Below are 22,267 nucleotides of genomic sequence, written 5' to 3'. Positions count from 1 at the left end.
AACCCTGTCTCAAAGAAAACAAAAAAATCTCTTTATGATATCTAGCATTCTACCTGGTATATTTTTAAATGATAGTGAACTGACAGACAAAAGCATTGTTTCCATCCACTTGACCATGCCTTTCTGTTATGCCTGTTTACCCCAAACTCCTACCTTATTCAAAACTAGTGTTGAAAAGATTCAAGAGTTTTTTATTGTCCTTATGAATACACATATGCTTTCTCATAATTCAGTTTAATTTGGCTATAACAAAAATATTCTAGTTTTAAATGAGCTTTAACTCCATTTACTCTTGTTAAAGATATTTAAAGATTTGGGTTAACTCTTCTTATACAAATTGTACAAAAGCTATTATCTATAATAGCTGCATTCATGATGTGTTATAACTTAAGTACTTGGGTTTTTTGAGTTAGTATGATTAGCTGGAATTTTAAAAATTAAACAATATTTGTATTTTACCAAAAAAGTGGATTGGTCAATTACTCTTGTGATTCTTTTCAAAGTCCCACTTAAAAATTATTTAAATATTAGTAAGAGGATTCATAGAGTAAAAATAACTAGATGCAGAGGAAACATATAATCAATCTGGGTTAAGAACATGCACATTTTTGTTATTTCCAGTACTTGTTTTCTTCATCTATGACCTTCACTTCATCAGGCAAAACTGTGTTCTTGATTACTTAATTTTAGATATAGTAATTAGTATCATGTGTGAATGCTATGTCAGATACAGAGTGTGAAAGAATTTCCAGTCTTGATCATAGCGACTGACTTACAGCTTTGCTATAAAGCAGGAATTCCTTTCCTAATGGCGCTTACCAACTATTCCTCTCTGCTGCTCAACCTCATCTATGTCAGATCCTAGGAGTCAACACTCCTGGATATCAGGGACCATATAATATTTAATAAATATGTGGCCCCTGCATGCACATGATGTGATGCTTGGTCAATAGGGAAACTGTGAGCTACAAGCCCTGGAAAGAAGCTGTGTCCTCCAAGATTGACTGTCGGGCTGCGGGCCTGTGGAGGGGGCAGAGGGGGGTATCTGTCTTCAGCTAGTTCTAGCCCCGAGTCAGAACTAACTCTTTTAGAATCTCTTAACTTAGCAGACCACTATCTTCCCCGAACCTCAAAGCTAAAAAAGTCATCAGATAGCATCATAGGCTTATAGAAAATTTCCCCATCTCCTGTCCCTGCCTCCGATGGACCCACTAGTGCATTTTCAACTTGCTTTGATTTATGACTTTCTTTGTTCCATAAAACTATGAAACTTTATGAGGCTGCTTCCACACCAGAACACGGAATCTGAGATAACCTAAATCTGTGTTCATGAGCTATGGTCGTGCAAACTTCATGAAACTGTGTAGAAGGCCGCAGCCACATTCTCCATCATCAAGATGGCGCTGACATCCGGCTTCACCACCAGGTGAACGCACATGTGCTCGGTAACTTTCCACCACTGCTGTCCCCGCCTACTCCCGAGGCATTCACCTGGGACTGGGAGCAGTTGACCAATCCAAGAGTGACACGTCCAAAGCAGGGTCTGTTTCATATATAAGGGATGGCTTCCTTCATATCTGGGTCTCCGCCATGTTGGCTTATGCTCTAGCTCCCAAGAGACATAAAGCTTTTCTGCAGAAGAATCCTGTATCCCGCGTGGTTCTTTCAGGCGAGGCCGAGCGCGGGACATCTGGTGCGATACCCGGGAAGAAGAAGAACTTTGCACCGGAGACCCCTTGGACACAAGGAGGATTCAGAACTGCAGGCATGCATGCTTAGAGAGGTACGCTCTAAAGTCCAGAGAGCATATCAGAAACTGAGCAGCAGTGGAAGGTTGTGCGCGCACTCAGATAAGTTAAAAAGGACCCCCCAGTGATTCTAAGAAAGTAAAAATGGGGGAGAAGGCTGATTTACAAGGTCAAAAGCTTTATGTTATGTTGTTCATGTTGTCTTTTATGTACTGGACAGGAGAAAGATATTTGGATTTAGGAACTGCTAAAAAAGGTAGTTTAAATTTAAAACATGGGCTTAAGAATATGATGTTTTGGAGGAGAGGCTCTGTTTTTGCCTCCACGGAGGATGGGAGCCTAAGTATGTGCTTGAGATCCACGTGGTTTGAATCACCGAGACCTCCTGAAATGTTGTAGTGTATACCCCTAAAATTCAGCGGCCCAATTCAGCAGGAAGCAGTCAAAGAGACTAACGGCGCCCAAATTCCCTAAAAGATTAAATGAGGTCCTTTCAATGGTTGCAGAGCAGCAAGCCTGCTTCTCTGAATTCCGCTTTGCTCTGTACACCGGTTTGGGCGCGGAATGGGTGCAGCTGGGGCTGGAGGGCAGCTGGAGCGGAGCTTTGCTCTGTGGCTATGGTGGGAGGCACGTTGCGCCGGCTCAGTTGGTGCCTGGCCTGGAGGGTGTCATGGCGGTGCCGGGAATGAGAGCGGTGCCACAGGCAGCCGGGCCAGAGGGCTTACAGTGTACCTGGGACTGTGAGGGTCTCTGAGGATAAAATGGCTCTGGTTCCATTTGGCTATGCTAAACGATGCTGACTTCAGGCAGGGCTGGTCGTAATTATCATAGTAAAAGTGCAATTAAGGTTTAGACGCAGTAAACAGGCAGTACCATATTACATCTACATAGTGCGACTTAAGTTTTTAAGAACTGCTTAGCATTTTAAGAACTCAAGTCCTCCTAAAAGATTGCTGTGTATACGCTTGGCTTGTCTGGTGTTTCAGGATCCGCAGGGAGGTGGATGCGAAGGGCCCTTGGATTTTGGGGTGATTGGGTCGTTGGCTGGATCTGTGAGAGTTTACAGCTGCTTTTGCTGTGGCACAGGTGTTGAGAGTTGGCTAGTAGGAAAGCGGCCCTGGTCGCCGCCTCTCCCATCGGCCCCTTGAGCCGCAGCGGCTCTGGCGCGGACCTTGAGATGTTGCCGCCTGTGCCGCCTCGGTCTGGGGGTCGGCTCCCGCCACACTCCCCCACCAACACAGCCGCAGAGGACTGGGCTGGCCCCGCAGGGAAGGCGGGGGCGCCTGGGGGTGGAGCCGCCACTTCCTGGCCTGGGACACAGGGATCCGCGCAGCAAGCAGGCCCAGGGCCGCACACAGCCCTTGGATGGCAGGCGGGCTCTGGAGCCGCCACCGTACCGGCAAGAAATACGGGAGCCGATAAATCTTAAACCTAATATCAACAAACAGGGCCTGAGTTTTTCCTAGGCGCCACTGGGGCAGCACGGCCCATACCGTAAAAAACAGAGACCCCCGTATGGGTTCCCCAGTGGCCATGTCATCTTAGGACTCCAGGCTGGAAACAGGAAAACGGTTTTCTCATATTTTTAAAACAATAATCTCATCTGTGCCAGATTTAAAATGGTTTAATTCTAAGGCCTGCTGTAATGGCACAGGCAAACAAGATTGCTCTTTGGAACAGAGACCTATAGGTCTCTAAGTTCAAGACCAGCCTACTTCCAGTACTGACTGTGCTAAATTTTTACACTGAGTTTTTTAATACTCTTAAATGTTATTTTGGGAGAAGAGTTTGTTTATGTTTTTTTTCTAGGAATGCTACTATTCGTGCTGTGGATTCATCTGTCCAGAGGCCTGAGGACAAAGCCTCTGCTATGGAGCTGTCTGGCCTGATTGCTGCGGAGCTGGCGGGTTCCTGAGGGATGGTCCAGCTCCTGCCCTTGGTTTGTCAGTTATTGCTGTGCTGTTGTTGCTGTACATTGCAATGTTATTGTTGCTGTGCCATTGCTATGCTGCTGGATTTCCCCTTGTTTTGTCAGTTATTGCTTGCTATCAGTTTCCCTTATCCTGTCAGTTATTTCTGCTAAACACTATGGGTATCTTCAAGACAGGTTACAAAATGCCATGGTTATTCAAATTAAGAATTGGATACTACAGACTTCTTGATGCAGCTGGAGAGTTGTGTCCCTGCAATCCCAGATTATTAAGCAATTGTCTAGTTATCTTCTAGGTAATAGGACTGGAGGACTTACCAGTTCTTGTTAAAATTGAAAAAAGGGGGAATAATAAAGGAACTGCCCCCCGATGCTCTGTTCATTATACATTTTTTAAATGGCAACACGGCCTATATCATGAAAAACAGAGACCCTCAATCAGTTATCTACCACAGTGGCTACAGCCCTGGATCAGCAGGCTACCATAGATACATCTATTAGAGGTAGAATAAAGAACAGGTGGATATCTTATGGCAGCTTGCCCAATTGGGCTATGAATGAAAAACTCCAGCCTTATGTGTGACCAATGTACCATATGAGAACTTTATAAAAGTGGCTAACTTGTCCCGAGAATTGTCTTTGTATCTTGCAGGAGAATTTTGATGATTTGCTGTCCTCCTTGAGATGGTCCATCATGACTATCAACTCCACGCGAGTGGACATAAGCTTGGCCGAAGAATTCCAGTCCTGGATTGTGTCCTTCATCCCCTACTTCAAAGAATGGGTGGGGGTGGAAATGTTTTGGAACAGTCCTACGCTATGGAATAGTGTTTCTCCTCTGGATGGTCTGCTGACTCTAATCCCAAAGCCATAGGGATAAAGTGGTTTTTACACAGCGCTGGCTGCCCTAGAACAGGGAGCCTCTTCTGATATGTGGTTATCTATGTTAAAGCAGTAAGGTTTAAGCCAACCAGCTTCTGCACCCCTAGGACTGTGGTCCATGGCACAGGGTGGAGTGCTTGGCTTAGCTAGCCCTGAAGGTTGTGGAGCTGAAAAGCATCGCACAGAGAATGGCCCTCTCTGAGAGATAAGTCGCTCTGCATAAGGATTTCCTGCCGTATAGTTCCCTTTCCCAGAAAAATGGCAGAGGGCAGGCCGGATAGGTTCCAGGTGTCATAAACCTAGGGGCAGATTCCGTGTAAGCCCATTTTAATGTTTTCATTTTGGGAAGTGCGACCTCTATCTTTACCTTTTGAGGGAGTTGCCTTTCTGCAAAGAAGTAAAATTAGGGGGAGATGTAGAAGGCCGCAGCCACATTCTCCATCATCAAGATGGCGCTGACATCCGGCTTCACCACCAGGTGAACGCTCATGTGCTCGGTAACTTTCCACCACTGCTGTCCCCGCCTACTCCCGAGGCATTCACCTGGGACTGGGAGCAGTTGACCAATCCAAGAGTGACACGTCCAAAGCAGGATCTGTTTCATATATAAGGGATGGCTTCCTTCATATCTGGGTCTCCGCCATGTTGGCTGATGCTCGCTCTCCCAAGGGGCATTAAAGCTATTTCTGCAGTAGGATCCTGTGTCCCACGTGGTTCTTTCAGGCGAGAGGAAGCGTGGGACAAAACTGCTTCCACACCAGAACATGGAACCTGAGATAACATAAATCTGTGTTCATGGGCTATAGTCATGCAAACTTGACTCCAGAATTAACTGTTTACTATTTCATTTAACAGGAAAAAATAGAAAAACACAGCATTGAAAAGAGTCCCCAGCAGAACACCATTATATCATTTTCACTCTATAAAGCTAGAACAGAGGTAATGACTTCCCAAAACCCAGAAAGTAGTAATAAAAAAAATAGAAGAGATAAGTGAGAAAGCATTTGGAGTATTAATTACCATTTTTGTTTGTTTGTTTGTTTCTCTGTGTACCCCCGGCTGTCCTGGAATTTACTCTGTAAACCATACTGGCCTTGAACTCAGAGATCTGCCCGTCTCTGTCTCCTGAGTGTTGGGGTTAAAGGTGTGTGCCACCACTGACCAGCTCAATCACATTTATTTTTATTAAGTGAATTGTAAGTTTGCATATCTATATTTTAGTAACTCTTTTGTAAGGTCCTTAAACTTGTCCGTTGGTTCTCATGAGCTGGTCCATTTGCAGCATCTCCTAGCTAACACTAATGGGGCACCATTAGTTCATCATCAATTCTTTCTCAGCTGGTCATAGAACAGTGAGTAGGCTGTACCTGAGCTGCCTAGAAGCCGATGGGCCTCTGGGAAGAAGACCACAGGTCTCCCTAGGATTGAGAAGGTCTATGATGGTGCAGGTCATTTCTTTGTGGGCGGGGGCTATCTTCAGGGGACATGTCTGAGTTAAGGGAGACTTTAGGCACTCCCGTTCTTTTTATTAGAATCCCACTGCTTTCCTGCTGGTACCTTACTTAATGCCCTAAGGTTTTGTTTTGTTTTCAAAGCAGTGTCAATATTGACTTTGTCATAATAACAGATGCTATTATACAGAATTCAAGCGCAACAAATAGATACAATGTAATGTGTCGCTCCAAGTTTCATCACTGTGTGTAACTCATTAGCTACTTGGCCCACCTACTCATCCTTGCCTCACTCGGTACCAACACATGACCTGGTAGTAGAGGAACTGAAAGTTTTATATGCATGAGTAAAATGTTTGGATTTCTTGTCTTGTCTTTCATTCGTTTTCCTCTCTTCTCTCTCTCTCTCTCTCTCTCTCTCTCTCTCTCTCTCTCTCTCTCTCTCTGTCTTCTTTCTTTCTATTTTTTTTTTTTTGAGACAAGATCTCAAGACTGGTCACAACTGCCTCTGTCTCCCAATTTCTGGATATTAAAGGTATAGAACACTATATCTGGTTCAGTTTTTCTTTTTTGAGACAGTTTCTTGCTATGTAGTCTAGACCTGGACCTCATTATGTAATCTAGGTTTTCCTCGATCTCTCAGACTTCCCGCCCCATCCCTTAAGCGCTGGGATTATAGGCTGGCAACACTTGCCCAATTGAAAGCACACAGCTTGATTTAATGTTAAGCCATCATTGTAAAAGCTGTCAAGGCAGTGTTTTCAAACTTAGACACACATCTGAGTGTGTCAAAAATAAGTGATACAATAAGGGTGCTCATCCCCGGCCCTTATGTTTCTGCACCAGCAAGGTTTAGATTTGCTCTGTACAATCAGCCGCCCAACTCACAGAGAAAAATGCTTGAGAATTCATGGTCGTGTCCTCATTCTGTGCTGTGTTGACCAATCTCTCCATGCTTGTATCATATAAATACAACTAAACACTATAAATAATATAATATAAATATAATTTATATAATTATAAAAATTATATATTTATATAAATATAATTTATATTTATAAATTATATAATATTATATAATATTATTTATATTTATATATAAAAAATAAATTATATAATTATATAAATATAATTTATATAAATATAAACACTATAAACATATAAATACAAATAAACACTATTGCTTTCCTTGTGGTGGGACAGTCTGCTCATCATCCCCTCTGATTCTAGTTTTTGTTTTGTAGCAAGGCAGCTATACATCTTTGATCTTTGAAGTCACATAGCTGGTAATTGGAATGAGTGTCTTCTTGTGTTCCATGGTTCTATAACAAATGCCTCTATCCAGCTGCAGCTGCGGAGTTAGCTGACCCTTGCAACCCTAATCAGTGCCTGTACCTGCCATAAGGCCTCCATGACACCACAGATTGTGTAGCTTAGAACAGTCGGAATTGGTCTCTGGGCATCTTAGAAGCCTGATATCACAGTGCATTCCAGGTTGGTTGCTCCCTTTTGAGGCAGCCAATTCAGGATCTGTTTCCTCACTTCTAGAAGTTGACTGGTAATCTTCAGCATTTTCAGGTTATTTATTATTTTTATTAATTAAATTTTTTTCATTTGTTTTACATGCCCGCCATAGTTTCTCCTTCCTCTCCTCTCATTTCCTCCCACTGCCTCCTCTCTGTGCCCCCATCCTCTCCCGTCTCTGTTTCTGTTCAGAAAGGGGCAGGCCTTTCACAGGTGTCAACAAAGCATGGCATATCAAGTTGAGGTAGGACTAAGCTCCTCCCTTTGATTGAGACTGGATGAGGCAACCAGTACGAGGAATGGGTTCCCCCAAACCAGCCCAAGCCTTAGGGACAGGCCCTGATCGCACTGCTAGGAGTACCACAAATAGACCAAGCTATATAACTATCACATATATGTGGAGGGCCTAGGTTGATCCCATGTAGACTCCCTAGCTGTCCAGAATCTGTAAGCTCACAGGAACCCAGGTTAGCTATTTCTGTGGGTTCCCCACTTATGACCTTGAACCCCTCCTCCTGCCCCCAGCTCATACAATCCTTCCTCCCTCTCTTCAACAGGATTCCTGGAGTTTGGCCCAGTGCTGTGGATCTCTGCATCTGTTTCCATCAGTTACTGGATGAAGGCTCTCTGATGACAATTGGTGGTCACCAGTCTGAGTACAGGGTAAGACCAGTTTGGGGCGCCCTCTCTACTATTGCTTAGGAGTCTTAGCTGGAGTCTTTCCTGAGAGTTTCCCTGGCACCAAGTTTTTCCCTAACTACAAAATGTTCCATGCACTATCAAGACATCTCTTTCATCAATTCCTCCCCTCTGTCCTACCTCCCCAACCCAATCCCTCATGTTCCCATCCAACCCCTCACCCAATTTACCCAGGAGATCTCTTCTATTTCCCCTTCCCAGGAAAATCCGTGTTTCCCTCTTTGGACCCTCCTTGTTACCTAGCCTATCTGGGGCTGTGAATTATAGCATGGTTATCCCTTACTTTATAGCAAATATCCACTTATGGGTGAGTATATGCCAAGCTTATCTATCTGAGTCTGGGTTACCTCACTCAGGAATTTTTTTCCAGTTCTATCCATTTGCCTGCAAATTTTATGATGTCATTGTTTTTCACAGCTGAGAAATACTCCATTGTGTAGATGTACCACATTTCCTTATCCATTCTTCAGTTGAGGGGCATCTAGGTTGTTTCTAGATTCTGGCCATTATGAATAACGCTGCTATAAACACAGTTGAGCAAGTGTCTTTGTCGTATGATTGAGCATCCTTTTGGCATATGCCCAAGATTAGTACAGCTAGCTCTTGAGGTGGATTGAAACCCAGCGTTCAGGTTATTGATGCATTGTCCCAGCCCCTGTCTTTATGCCTGCATGGTGTTCTTTGCTGCCACCTGTCTGTGTATCCCAGTTGTCCCTTTCCATGGAGCCAACACACAACATCATATTGACTTAGTGATTTGCAAAGGCCCTATTTCCTAGTAGCAGTACAGTTAAAGGTACTGGGACTTCGGACTTTAGCGTCTAGAAAAACATAATTCAGTACATAAATGTGTTGTAAACTCAGGCATAGCAGTTGTTTATTGAGGATCTTATACCTTTGTTGTGTAGAAACAATCAGTAAAATTTGGCGCCATTGTGTGTAGGACATTGACTGTATTGTATTCTCTTAAAACTAGTCACTAAGAGCTGACTGGTGCCTTTTGCTCATTCTAGATAGGAACCATGGGTAGGAGATGAAAAGTTCTTCCAACATTGGCTACCATGGGCCTATAAATGAACCTGTGAACCAAAGTGGCAGATCCAGAGGATTGTAACACCAAATACTGGGAGATCAGACCCTGTTGCTTCATGCTCAGAAGTCAGAGACACAGCTTTAAAGACTGAGACTGGAGCCCTTGTTCCGGGCTATAATCTCCAGCAACCTCAACATTCGGTGGCTAATTGTAATGAGCAGAAGCAGCAAGCAGCAGCAGGTGACACCTGCTAGAACTCTACGGCTCCTGGACAGGCGTGGGTGCTAGCACAGAGCCACACAGCAACAAGCGTTACCCCTCCCCTGTAGCCAGAATCTGAGACCACTGAACACTAGGATTTGACAGCTCCTTGGAATTCTCCCAACAACTGGGTCTCACAGTTGTCTTCTCTGGCTCTTCATATTCTTTTGTCTTCTTGCTTTCTGCCTGTATTCACCCCTCCTCTACTTCTGCCGTCTCCTGTTGTCTCTGAAGACCCTACTCCCATCACATCTGTTCTGGCTGCTCTCTCAAATTCTTCAGTTACCTTCTTTTAAAAAATAACTTTTGTTATTTCATGTGTATATGTATTTGACTCCATGTATGTCTGTGCATGACATGTGTGTCTGCTACCTGTGAAACACAGAAGAGGGTGTCAGATCCCCTGGATCTGGACTTACAGTTATGAGCCTTGTAAGTACTAAGAATTGAACCCAGGTCTTCTAGGAGAGCAGTCAGTGCTCTTAACCGCTGAGCCATCTCCCCCGCCTCTCAGGTGCCACCCTCACTGTATTCTCTTGTGTTACCACATCAGCATGCTCTAATAACAAAAGGCAGGCTTGGGGGACACCCCACAGAAGCCTTTTATTGGACCTAATGTTTCAATGGCTGGGAGGCATAGGAGATGTCTCCCAAGGAACTCCAAAAGCAAACGGAAAACCCTACTATTGTATCAAGGGTGTTTGCTCCAACCACAGCCGAGTGCTTCATGCAAATGACTCTATTTGAACTGATCAAGGGTCTTCTCCGGGGCCACTCAGAGGGATGCACCCTCTCTGGCTGCAGCAAGAAGGCTGCAGAGTCACTTAGAGTGCACAGAGACTTTTGACAGTGAAGTGCCCGGCACAGACTGAAGGAAGCAGCAGCTGCTGAAGTCAAAGCCACTGACAACTTCTCACTCAAGGTACCTGAAGTGTAATGGAAGCATCTAACAGTTGTTAACCAGGGAGCAAAGCTTCCCTGGCACCCGATCTTAGCTAATGTAAGGAAAAATTAAAATTAAAAGGAGCTGTTAATGACTGTTGCTAGCAGAGGTTTAGCGGAATCTGGTACTCAAGAATGTTTAAGTCCTGTCCCTGCGCCTGAGGGAGCTGTGGGTCCCTCTAGTCTGTACCATTTGGTCCGAGAATGCTATGGTGACTACTAGCCAGCATATATGAGTAGCGAAGAAAGCGCCTGATGTGCTTGCTCTGTCTTAAAAATAAAATACCCCAATACCACGTAGGAAGATAACCCGGACTGCAGCGCCTGGTTTCTGTGGAAACACTGTGAGGGCCGGAGCTCCTTGTCTGGTCAGAGCAGCTCTGAACAGCAGGTGTCGCTATTGCCTGCTGCAATTTTTCGTGCTCAACAAAGAAAGGCGGATACACTTAGCAACTGAGAAATCATCCAAACCCAGACTTGGTAACTGCTCTTTCAAGTCACTCAACTCTCGTCCACTTGGAATTTTTCCTCTACAAAATATTAGGCTGTCTTACCTAGTCTCTGGGTCCCTTCTCAACCTCCCCTGTTCCCAGTGTTTGCTGGCTCAGGAGAGAGCCGCTAATGGCCTGTGATTAGGAACAGGGGCTTTAGTGGTCAGGACCAAAGCGCAGCACAAGTCTGTATTTCCCTGTATCCAGGTTGCCTCAGTCAGCACTGATCTCCTCTTAGGGACGCCCTTAGAACCACCACCTATAAGATGTATCTTCAGTGAAGCAGCTGCCAGGCCTTCAAAGAACTTAAGTTTCCAGTCTTCTCATTTTGTTAGGACTAAGGTTCAGATTCCCCACTGGGTCTGCATTTCAAAGGGAACTTCTCATTTTGAAAGAAGGGGGTCCTGTGACAGCAGAAGGACAAAGAGAGGGTGCGGTTATTCAAATGCCCCCGATTTCCACTGTCCCTGCCACGTGGGTGCTGGGTAGGCAAGAGTGCCTGTCCTCCGGAAGTCTGTGTACTGACAGACTGGAGGGAGACACACCCATAAAGGTCACAGCTCAGATAATAAAGCCCCTCCTTTCCCTCCTCGCCTCCCCTCAAACAAACGTAAACTTGCACTTCCTCACCGGAAATCTGAGAGCTAACTCTCAGCTGCGGGAAGGATGGGTGGGACCAGAAGAGGAAATGACTTTAGTTTGGGTGAGGACCTTAAAAGTCAATATACAGGGCGGCACCTGGGGGAAGTGGAGGAGGGGCCAGGCAGAAGGGAAGCAGAGGCCAGGGCCAGGGACAGCCACCTGTTTCAGCTGTGGGTGGGGCCTGTGCAGTTACAGCGGTTTTTAATGTGGTGACCCTTGGGAGCAGATCTGTTCTTGTGAACAGGTTAGAGGGGTGCTAAGGGCATGTCCTTTGCGGAGGAGATGGCCTGGGACAGCCCTGACATCAGCCATTCACACAGATAATGTTATTAACTGAATGCTCTCAGTTTTACATTTTTTTAACCTATACTCTTTCCCTTTGAAAAATATTATGGGATGAATGTACAGCAGAATGTGCCCCAGTTTGTGTCTTTCTAAGTATTTGCAAACAAAATTCATGAAACCGAAAGAATCTTCATATCAAGATGGAGCCGCCACTACCACAACACCTGAGGAGGCTCTCCATGTAAATTCAGGTGTAGGTCCCTCAGAGCAGGATCCATCACGCCTTCATGTTTGAGTCCGTGCGGCTGAGAAACAAGTAGCAGAGAGTTCTGATTACCTGTGAGACTTTCAGCTTTTGGTCCCTTCCATTTTGATTTGTGTGGAAAGACAAGCTACACAGACAGGTAAGTCTCATCCAGCCTTTGTACCTAGCAACCCTTGAGATGCGGTCAGGGCCTTCCAGCACCTCCCTGGAAAAAGCTAAGCAGGGGTCAGTGTAATGGATTTACTGCAAGCTCCCTGGCAGCTTGCTGTGGAAAGCAGCCAGTCCCAAGCAAGGATAGCACATGAGACCATGCAGCAGGTCTCCAGGTCACAGCGACGGGCAAGCAAGAGAGACGGATACATGGATAGGCACACCATACAGAGTGAGGTTGGATATTTATTCACGGGGTTATGGAGGGGGAAGGGAAAGGGGGAGAAGAGCAGAGAGAGAGAGAGAGAGAGAGAGAGAGAGAAGAGAAAGAGAGAGAGGAGAGAGAGAGAGAGAGAGAAACAGAAGTGGGGGAAGGGGAGAAGTGGGGAGAGAGAGGCAGAAGCTGCCTCTCCAGAGGAAGATGGAAAAGAGAGAGCAAGCTCAGGCTGGAAGCTGAAGATCAGCCTGCCTCAGCGGATAGGGGAGGGAGTGGGCATGGCTTGGCTCTTAAAGAGACAGAACAATCATTACATTCCCATCTCTTTTTTTATAATAAAGCAGGAGGTTCGGCACCACAGGTTGAAGGAATTGGGGCAGTAGATTCTTAAGACTTCTTCCTGCTTATTTGTGGGCGTCGTCTTTGTGAGGAACCTGAGAAGGCTGGGTGCTGGTCACATCCTGGCATAGCTGGTCTCTTTGCTCCTGTCTGGTGTTTGTGGTATGGAAATGTCTGGTGTTTCTTACACCTGTTTAAGGTATTAGCAGAACAGAAGACAAAGTTAAATTAAGGAAAAATAATTTAGGACCAGGGAATTGAGGGGGATGTATCTGACCTGTTTAAGGGGAATCCTTCAATTCGGTTCCCTGGAACTCACAAGAATTCTTTGGGTTTGTGAAAACAGAAGTTTTAGACACATACATTGCATAATGACTGTGAAATATTTTTGTACAATGAAAAGTATTTTTAAGACTATGGAAAGCAGCGTGAGAGAGAAGTTTGATAACTTGTATTTGTCCTCACACCTTTATAACTTGCAGGTCTTGTATTTGTATTTTACTGAAATTTGTTTGCTGAGGTTGTCCTTTTAAACTGACAAAACCTCTCAGCTGTCAAACTGCATCAGAGATCTTTGAGAAGGACAAAATTTTACTTGAGTTACTAATTAAAAAATGACAGAGAACTTACTTGGTTGGCACCCAGAGCTAGTCTTCAGGGTCCTTCATGGTTGTTGAAGGTTGCATTTGCCTTTTGCTGTTTAGTGCAGGGCCTGCCAGGCTCCAGAAGATGCTGTGGGCTAAGAAATCTCTAGGAAGACAAGCCTACCTTGACCTGAGCAGATAGGCTGTCGATTCCAGCGATTCTGTCCATGTCTGGAGATCTTTAGTTTAGATGGAAGGCAATTTTGCCCAATGATCAGCACTTGGCAGTTGAAGCGAATTGCAGATGGACGTTGTTGTGTGCCCATTTGTCTTCTGTCTTCCTTGGAGGAAATAGAGTACTGCTGCTAGGGGCCAACCTGTCTCTTTGTTATGAAAAGTTTTTAATAATTAAATATTTAAATGCTGTATTTCCTCGATCTCTGAGCAGTTGAGGGCTGTTTATCAGATATAACTACAGTATAGACTCTGCCTGGAGAGCTGGATCTGAGCTTGACTGTACTGGCTCTTAACAGGTAAGATTAACACTCATAAAAAGACAGAAAGAAGAAAAACTGCTTGCAATATAAGGTTAATGGCAGAACTGAAAATAGTAGAGAACAGCTTAATGCATTAAATAGGAAGTATTTTGTAAGAGACTTAAAAGTACATACCAGTTTAAAACATGAGACTTATTGCTTTTGTAGTCTGAAATGAGATGCAATGAGCAATTATAACATTAAGCATAGGTGCATTTAAGTTACATGTATAAAGACACACAGAGAAAGTGAACAGGAATCGGACAAAGTGGATGCTCTTGGTGGACCAAAGGCATGCTACTGCACAAAACACGCATGCAGCAGAGTCAACAAAAGGAATTTAGTGAAAAAAAAAAAAACCATAAGTAAACCAGGGGACAAGGCAGGGTGTACTTCAGTAAGGATGAAAGAACTTGGTCATCTGACCTGGCTCTCAGTCAAGATGGCGGTAAGGTCACCCATGCAATAGAGTTAACACTGGGGAATCAGGCAGGGAACACCTCAGGAAAGATGGCAGAACTTGGTCACCTGACCTGGCTCTCAGCCGAGATGGCGACAAAATCACCTGACCCCAATAAAAATGGTGGCAGTCGCATGTTGTATGGAAAAGACACTCAGTTGAGATGGCGGTGAAGTCACTTGACTTCAGCTAAGATGATGGTGAGGTCACATGTCCTCAGTCAAACTGGCAGCAGTCACATGTTGTATGGAAAAGTCAAAGTTTTTGAGCTACAGGAATTTTAAGCTTAATAAGAGAGACCTAGAGGCGTGGTCTAGTGCTGAGGTAGTAGTGCTGAGCCACCACTCCACACCACAAGCCTCAGAGGGGAGCAAAATGCTGGAATTGAAAAAAGACGCCTCATGGATCTGACCAGTCTTGTTGGCAGCAGTAACCATGCCAGGGTCCATTTGCCTGTGCGCTGACAGTGTTAAAAAGCTCCCACTGATAGTAGCTAGAAAGCTCCCATAAAAGTGGCGGGACACGAGCTGAGGGAAGCAACCATAGTAGAATGGGAGAAACTCACCAATTAAAGCTGGTGGTATAAGAAATTACATTGTAGAAATCTCACTCAGGCATATGGAACATGTGGTTGTGAAAAAAAGTACCTGGTTCAGGATCCCAACCCTGGGAGAGAGATTTGAGGAAGGAGAGCCTATCCAAGTCACAGCACCAAATGTAATGGATTTGCTGCAAGTTTCCTCAGCAGCTTGCTGCAGAAAGCAGACAGTCCCAAGCAGGGACAGCGCACGAGACCACGTGGCAGATCTCCAGGTCATGGCGGCAGGCAGGTGAGAGAGACAGATAAATGGATAGGCATGCGATGCAGAGTGGTGAGGTTGGATATTTATTCAAGGGGTTATGGAGGGGGAAGGGAGAAGGGGGGAGAGGAGAGAGAGAGAGAGAGAGAGAGAGAGAGAGAGAGAGAGAGAGAAGCGGGGAAAGGGGAAAAGTGGGGAGAGAGAGGGAGATACTGCCTCTCTGAGAGGAAGGCAGAAAAGAGAGAGCAAGCTCAGGACAGAAGTTGAAGATCAGCCTGCCTCAGTGGATAGGGGAGGGAGTAGGTGTGGCTTGTCTCTTAAAGAGACAGAACAATCATTACAGTCAGGATAGTGTGTTCTCTGTCTGTGTGAGCCAGCAAGTAGGGAGCCACTAAGGAAGTACAAATGGCCATGGACCAGAGAGAAATGGTGCTGCCCATTGAAGGAAGGCATGAGTGCTCACTGCTTGCTTTGAGGGGATACACTCTGTATGAGTGAGAGTAGACAGAGGAGACATGATATTTATGCCACACAGAGCACTAGGGTAGGACATTGGGTCAAATGAAAACTGGGTAGAATTTGAACAAGGGAGTGTGTTGGATTGAGAAGTGGCTAGATGCCTGAGAGACTGAGGGAGTAAATACCCTAGGGGTCTAGCATCACAGGTAGCAAGCCATTCCTGGGACAGGACTGGGAGAGCATCCCAGAGGGGAAGCTTAAGCTGTAAACTGTGAGAGACACCAAGGGAAAACAGAGGAGTAACTGTCCCTGTACCACCAGAGGGTTGGGACAGGCAACAGGCTGAGGCCACCAGGCCAGGTAAACTCAAAAGAAGTGGAAACTCAGTAAAGACAAGGTCTTGGAACCTGGTTTGGGACACACCTCCTAAGTCATGTGACTCTCCTGTCCCTGCCCCTCTGCTGCAAGGGCAAACAAGCATGCTTGCTCCAGCCATCCAGCTGCAGGAGCACCCCACAAGGTCAAGCTTGCTTGCTCCAGCCACCCAGCTGCAGGAACACCTGCAGTGACAACATTATGCCAGATCCTTTTTAGTTAGTTTCCCTACGCAGCCACTAGAAATTAGAATGTTCCATTAAGGTGAACATCTTAGTCAGGGTTTCTATTGCAGTGATATGCACCATGGCCAAAACAACTTGGGGAAGAAAGGATTTATTTGGCTTACCCTCACACATTGCAGTCCATCACTGAAAGAGGTTAGGGCAGGAACCCAAACCAGGCAGGAGCTGATGGTAAGGCCATGGAGGGGTGCTGCTTACTGGTTTGCCCACCATGGCATGCTCAGTTGGACTTTTCTATGACACTCCAGATCACCTGTATAGGGTGGTATTATCCCTATATCCCTCTCATATTAATTAAGAAAATGCCTTATAGGCTTGCCTGCCGCCAGATATTATGGAAGCATCTTCTCAATAGGAGTGAATTATTCTCTAATCTATCCAAACCAGACTGTCCACAGAACCACCTGAGCTTCACAAAGCAGAGATAAGGTATGCATCCTCCGGACTGTGCTCTGGTTGACTTGGGGTTCACCCTGAGCCTGAACTGCTCAAGTTATTATAATATGAGGTTGAGTTTGAGAACGAGTAAGTCCAGCAGGCACACCTGTGCCACCACACTCACACTGCTCCGAGGCTCTGCTTCATCCAGGCCCAGAACTGGGATGGGGAACTGTCAGATTTCTTTTGAATCAAAATTCTGGGGATGGGCAAAGCAATCTTCTCACTAAGGTGGTTGATGGATGAATCACCTCCAGGCTAGGTGGCGGGAAAGCACAACTCTCTAGAGTTGTAATAGAAACATTCATCCTGTTAAAAATTCAGGAGAATGGGAACTAAGAGTCTCTCAAATTCTGTTCCTATGCTAAAGGTTGGGGAGGAAGTGAATGTGTCCTGTGTCCCCTTATCTTCACATAGAATAAAACACACAGAGGGACAAACAACTCTGGTGATTGCAGCCTGTGAGTCAATTTTTCTCCAGATGCCAGGGTGACCCTTCAGCATGGGTGGCTTTGAACGGAGTGATAATTCTTCTCAGAAAATCAAGAGCCTGATCTCCCAGCTCCTGACTCTGTCAGGACCCTCTTGGCTTGTTTCCTTTGGTCACCAAGGGTTCCCCATGTGGTGGTGTTCCAGGAATCTTTCTGGAAAAAGCACTGACACCCATGAGAGCAGAGGAGAGATTTCACCTTTAGAGGGGACCCAGTACAGCTCCCGGAAGCCATCAAGCCTGGGTCAAGTTGGTACTCTCATTTTATATTCTCAACCACAAGGTGGGGCAGGCAAGCAAGCAAGATTTTTCAGAAGCCTGCATGGCAGTGGGCAGGTTGTTTCAGCTGTTTCTCCAGGTCATTCTGTTCCATGCAGAGGGGAAGTCATGCAGTATAAGCAAGCAGTGCTTTAAGTAAATGACTAATTTCAGCTTTTTATCTAGAAGAAACGGGTAATGAAGAACTGAACAAAAACAAAGAGGACAGGCTGCAGAGATGTTGGAGGGGCCTCCTCTCAGGTGATTGTCCCTTGCCTTCCAGACCTCTCTCCTCTGCATGATGGGTCTTGCTCAGCACTTCCTACAGAATTCCTGCTGTTTCCACAAGTAAGAAGGTTTGCAAAGAGCTGAGCTGTTTCACAACATTGCTTCTCAGGACCTTCACAGCAGAGGAGCTCTTGTAAGTATCCAGAGGAATAGCTTCAGCTGGCAGCTTCTTCAAACTTCTTTAAGCCCAGATGCTCACCAGCCAGGGGCATGCACAGGCAAACAACTGTGGCTGTAGCTGGCAAAGACCTGGTGACAGCCAAGCACGGCAGTACGGTCATGAGATTCTAAGATATAAGAACATTGTCTCATCATCTGGACAGGGCACAATTCTCCTTTTCCTGCAGGGTGGAGGTTTTAAGAACTTAGCTACGAAAATTTTCCCTAAAATGCATGCCTTGAAGACTTCATCCCCGTAGCAATATTCAGAGGTGCAGCTTTCAGCAAGTATTGGATCATGTGACAGATGACCTAATGGATGGATTTATCAACTGATAGATGCATAATCTGATGCTATTTGAAAGAAGTGAGGTTTTTATTGGTAACATGCCTGTAAATGATATACCATGTCTGGGGTCCCTCCTCACTCTCTGCTTCCCAGCCACCACGAAGTGGGATGCCCTGCTATCCCCATGCTCTCTACCAGGATGGTCTTCCTCATCATAGCCCAGAACAGTGGTTCCAGGTAACTGTGGCCCGAAACCTCTAGAACCATGAGCCTTCCTGGAGGTTGTTGGTCCTAAGCGTTGTGTCACTGTGTCGCAGAGTGATGACTGTCTGATGAAGAACGATGACTGCAGCCCCAGGGACTTCCATGCATTTCTAGTTTCCTGCTGGACCTGGCACAGGTGAGCGCAGATCCAGTCTGTAACTGGAATCCCTTTGCACCTATGGCCCATCTATACACCACTGTGGGTATTTCGTAGGCCTGAGGGACATCATTGAGTCAGTCAGAGAATAGACTGTCAAGTCCTCACCATCTGGAAGGCAAAGGCGTGGGGTAGTATTTTCTTTCACTCCTTATAATTGTCTGTCCTGTCCCTTTAAGAGACAATCCATGCCCACTCCCCCATCCGCTAAGGCAAACTAATCTTCAACTTCCAGCCTGAGTCCCCTCCTTTCCTGTCCCTCTCAAAGAGGTAGCTTCTCTCTCTCCCTTCTCCCCACTTCTCCCCTTTCCCCTTCTCTGTTTCTCTCTGTGTGTGTCTCTCTCTGTCTCTCTGTCTCTCTCTTTTTCTCTGTGTTTCTCTCTCTCTCTCTCTCTCTCTCTCTCTCTCTCTCTCTGACACTCTCTTTGCTCTCCCCCCTTCACCCTCCCTTCCATAAGAGACTAAATAAATATCCAACTTCACTCTGCATGGTGTGCCTATCCATGTCTCTGTCTCTCGCCCACTGCGTGACTCCCTGCCAAGGACCAGCTGCCTTTGGAGACCTGCAGCATGGTCTTATGGCATGTCCATCCGTCTCGGTCTTTCACCCACCACGTGGCTCCCTGCCTGGGACCTGGTTGCCTTCATGGTCTGCCGTGGTCTCAGGACCCACTGCCCTCTGGTTGCCGCCACTCAGGGACCTGTGACATGGTCTCATGGCCTGCTGCCCATTGCTGCCACTCGGGGACCTGCAGCATTTCTGCCGCTGTGCCCCTCGGGGAATCTGTAACATTTTACTTAAACCATTACTTTGGTGCCATTGGACTCGGTAGGCCCTCCTGCCTCTCTCTCAGGGTCGGGACCTGGAACCAGGTATTTTCTCCAGAACAACCACATGTTCTATCTGCCTGAGTGCTGACCTCTACACACACCAGCAGCTTCAGTGGTGAGTTTTCCCCCTTCCAGCCTCCAACCACAGCCTTCATGGCTATGGTTGAGCCCTTCACTGCTTTCTATAGCTAAAAACATGACCAGATGGCCTCGGGGTCAGTCCTCCCATGCTAGCACTGCACACGCTGTGTGGTGCATTCTTGAGAGACCGCTCAGAGTGGCCTCTAGCCTCTCTGGCTTCCGAGTCACCCAGACTGGAGTCAGTCAGGTTTTAACACCCTGCCTGTAGATAGAGGGCGCTCTTCTACAAACCCTGCAGTATTCGCCACCTTTTCATACCCCACCTATAGAGGAGAGACATTCCCCCCCCATAAACCTTGTGGTGTCACCGTTTTCACAGATCTCATGTTTTCGGCTATGGTATAAACCCTCACTCCATCAGTGTCCTGCCGGCTCCACTGGCTCCACTTTTCCTCAAACTGTCCCTGCTACCGCTACTGCTGTCAACAAAGTTGGTTGGATCTACAAGGCAGCTGTTTTCAATTCTAGCCATTTGCTTCCTGCCATGGCTTGCGGTATGGCGGCTCAGCAACAGGGCAGATCACACCTCTAGGTCTCTTTTCTATACAACGTGTAACTTCTGCCATTTTGACTGAGGTCAGGTGACCTTACCACCATCTTAACTGAGAGCCAGGTCAGGTGGCCAAATTCTGTCATCTTTACTGAGGTATTCCCTCCCTGGTCCCAGTTTATTTATGTTTTTGTCTCTAAATTCCTCTTGTTGACTCTGTTGCATGTGTGTTTTGTGCAGTGGCATGCCTTTGGTAGGACCCACCAAGAACATCCATTTCACCCAATTCTGTTCATTCAGTGTGCGTGTGTTCATACATGTAACTTAAATGCACCTATGTTTACTGTTAAATGTTATAATTGTCTGTTCATTGTATCTCATTCCAGACTACAAAGCAATAAGTCTCATGTTTTAAATTGGTATGTACTTTTAACTCTCTTACAGAAATATGGTATAATTAATCCAACCCTGCTTTACCTGTTAAGTTGAGAGCCAGTACAGTCAAGATTGGACCCAGCTCTCCAGGAAGATTCTATACTGTAGCTGTACCTGATAAAGAGCCCTTAATTGCTCAAAGATCTGGAGAATATGTCAATTAAATAAAAGACTTTTCATAACAAAAAGAGACAGGTTGGCTCCTAGCAGCAGCACTCTGTTTCCTCCCAAAAAGACAGAAGACAAATGGGCATAGAACATCTATCTACACTTCGTTTCAACTGCCAAGTACTGACCACTGGGAAAAACTGCCTTTTATCTAAAGTGAAAATCACCAGACAGTGGACAGAATCGCTGGAATCAACAGCCTAGCTGCTCAGGTCAAGGTAGGCTTGTCTTCCTGCAAATTTCTTAGCCCACAGAATCTTCTGGAGCCCAGCAGGCCCTGAACTAAATAGTAAAAGGCAAATAGGACCCTCAGTGACCATGGAGAACCCTGAGGAATAGCTCTAGGTGTCAACCAAATAAGTTCTCTGTCATTTTTTATTCAATAACTCAAAATTTTTTCCTTCTCAAAGATCTCTGATGCAGTTTGACAGCTGAGAGGTTTTGTCATTTATAAGAACAACCTCACCAAACAAATTTCAACAAATACAAACACAAGTTATTAAGATGTGTTATAAAGTCCAAGTTATAAGGTGCAAGTTATAAAGGAGTGAGGACAAATACAAGTTATCAGATTTCTCTCTCAGCTGCCTTTCATAGGCTTAAAGATACTTTTCAATTGTGCAAAAACATTTGTCACAGTCATTCTGCTGCTGTCTAAAGCTTCTGTTTTCACAAACCCAAAGAATTCTTAGAAGCTCCAGGGAGCCGAATGAAAGGATACAACCCTCTCAATTCCCTGTTCCTAACTTTTTTCCCTAAACTTAACTTTGTCCTCTGTTCTGCCAATATTTTAATCAGGTATAAGGACACAAGACATTTCCATACCACAAACACCAGACAGGAACAAAGAGACCAGCTACCCCAGAATGTGACCAGCACCCAGCTTTCTCAGGCTCCCCCAAAAACGACACCTACAAATAAGCAGGAAGCAGTCTTGAGAATCCGCAGCCCAATTTCTTTAACCTGTTGTGCCTAACCTCCTGCCTTTTTATTATAAAAAAGAGATGGGAATGTAATGATCTGTCCTGTCTCTTTAAGAGACAAGCCACACCCACTCCCTCCCTTGTCTGCCAAGGCAAGCCAAATTTCAGCTTCCTGCCTGAGTCCCTTCTTTTCCATCTCTCTCTCCAAGTGGCAGCTTCTGTCTCTTTCTTCTCCCTACTTCTCCCCTTCCCCCACTCTGTTTCTCTCTCTGTCTCTCTCTCTTTTTCTCTGTGTTTCTCTCTCTCTCTCTCTCTGGCACTCTCTTTGCTCTCCCCCCCTTCACCCTCCCTTCCATAAGAGACTAAATAAATATCCAACCTCACTCTGCATGGCATGCCTATCCATGTCTCTGTCTCTTACCTGCTGCATGGCTCCCTGCCTGGGACTCACTGTCCCTTGTGCCCCGCTGGCTACTTGGGGGCTCTCTGCCTGGGACCTGGCTGCCTTCATGGCCTGCCGTGGTCTTAAGACCCACTGCCCATTGCCTGCTGCTGCTCGTGGACCTGCAACGTTTCTGTCGCTGCACCCCTTGGGGAGCCTGCAGCATTTTACTTAAA

General features: G+C 45.8%; 1 long non-coding RNA gene across 1 annotated transcript; it reads left to right on the top strand.

Moving 5' to 3' along the window:
• The first annotated feature begins 11,835 nt into the window (after nt 1-11,835).
• Nucleotides 11,836-18,974, top strand: LOC125402898 (uncharacterized). The gene is made up of 3 exons (XR_015004376.2): nt 11,836-12,292; nt 17,788-17,925; nt 18,558-18,974. It is a non-coding gene; the product is annotated as an uncharacterized LOC125402898 (long non-coding RNA).
• Nucleotides 18,975-22,267: the final 3,293 nt, after the last annotated feature.

The sequence above is a fragment of the Myodes glareolus genome, chromosome 11, assembly GCF_982192425.1.
Source record: "Myodes glareolus chromosome 11, mMyoGla1.1, whole genome shotgun sequence".
NCBI lineage: Eukaryota > Metazoa > Chordata > Mammalia > Rodentia > Cricetidae > Myodes > Myodes glareolus.
Note: the sequence above shows the minus strand (reverse complement) of the source record. Positions and strands in the feature narration are given on the sequence as shown.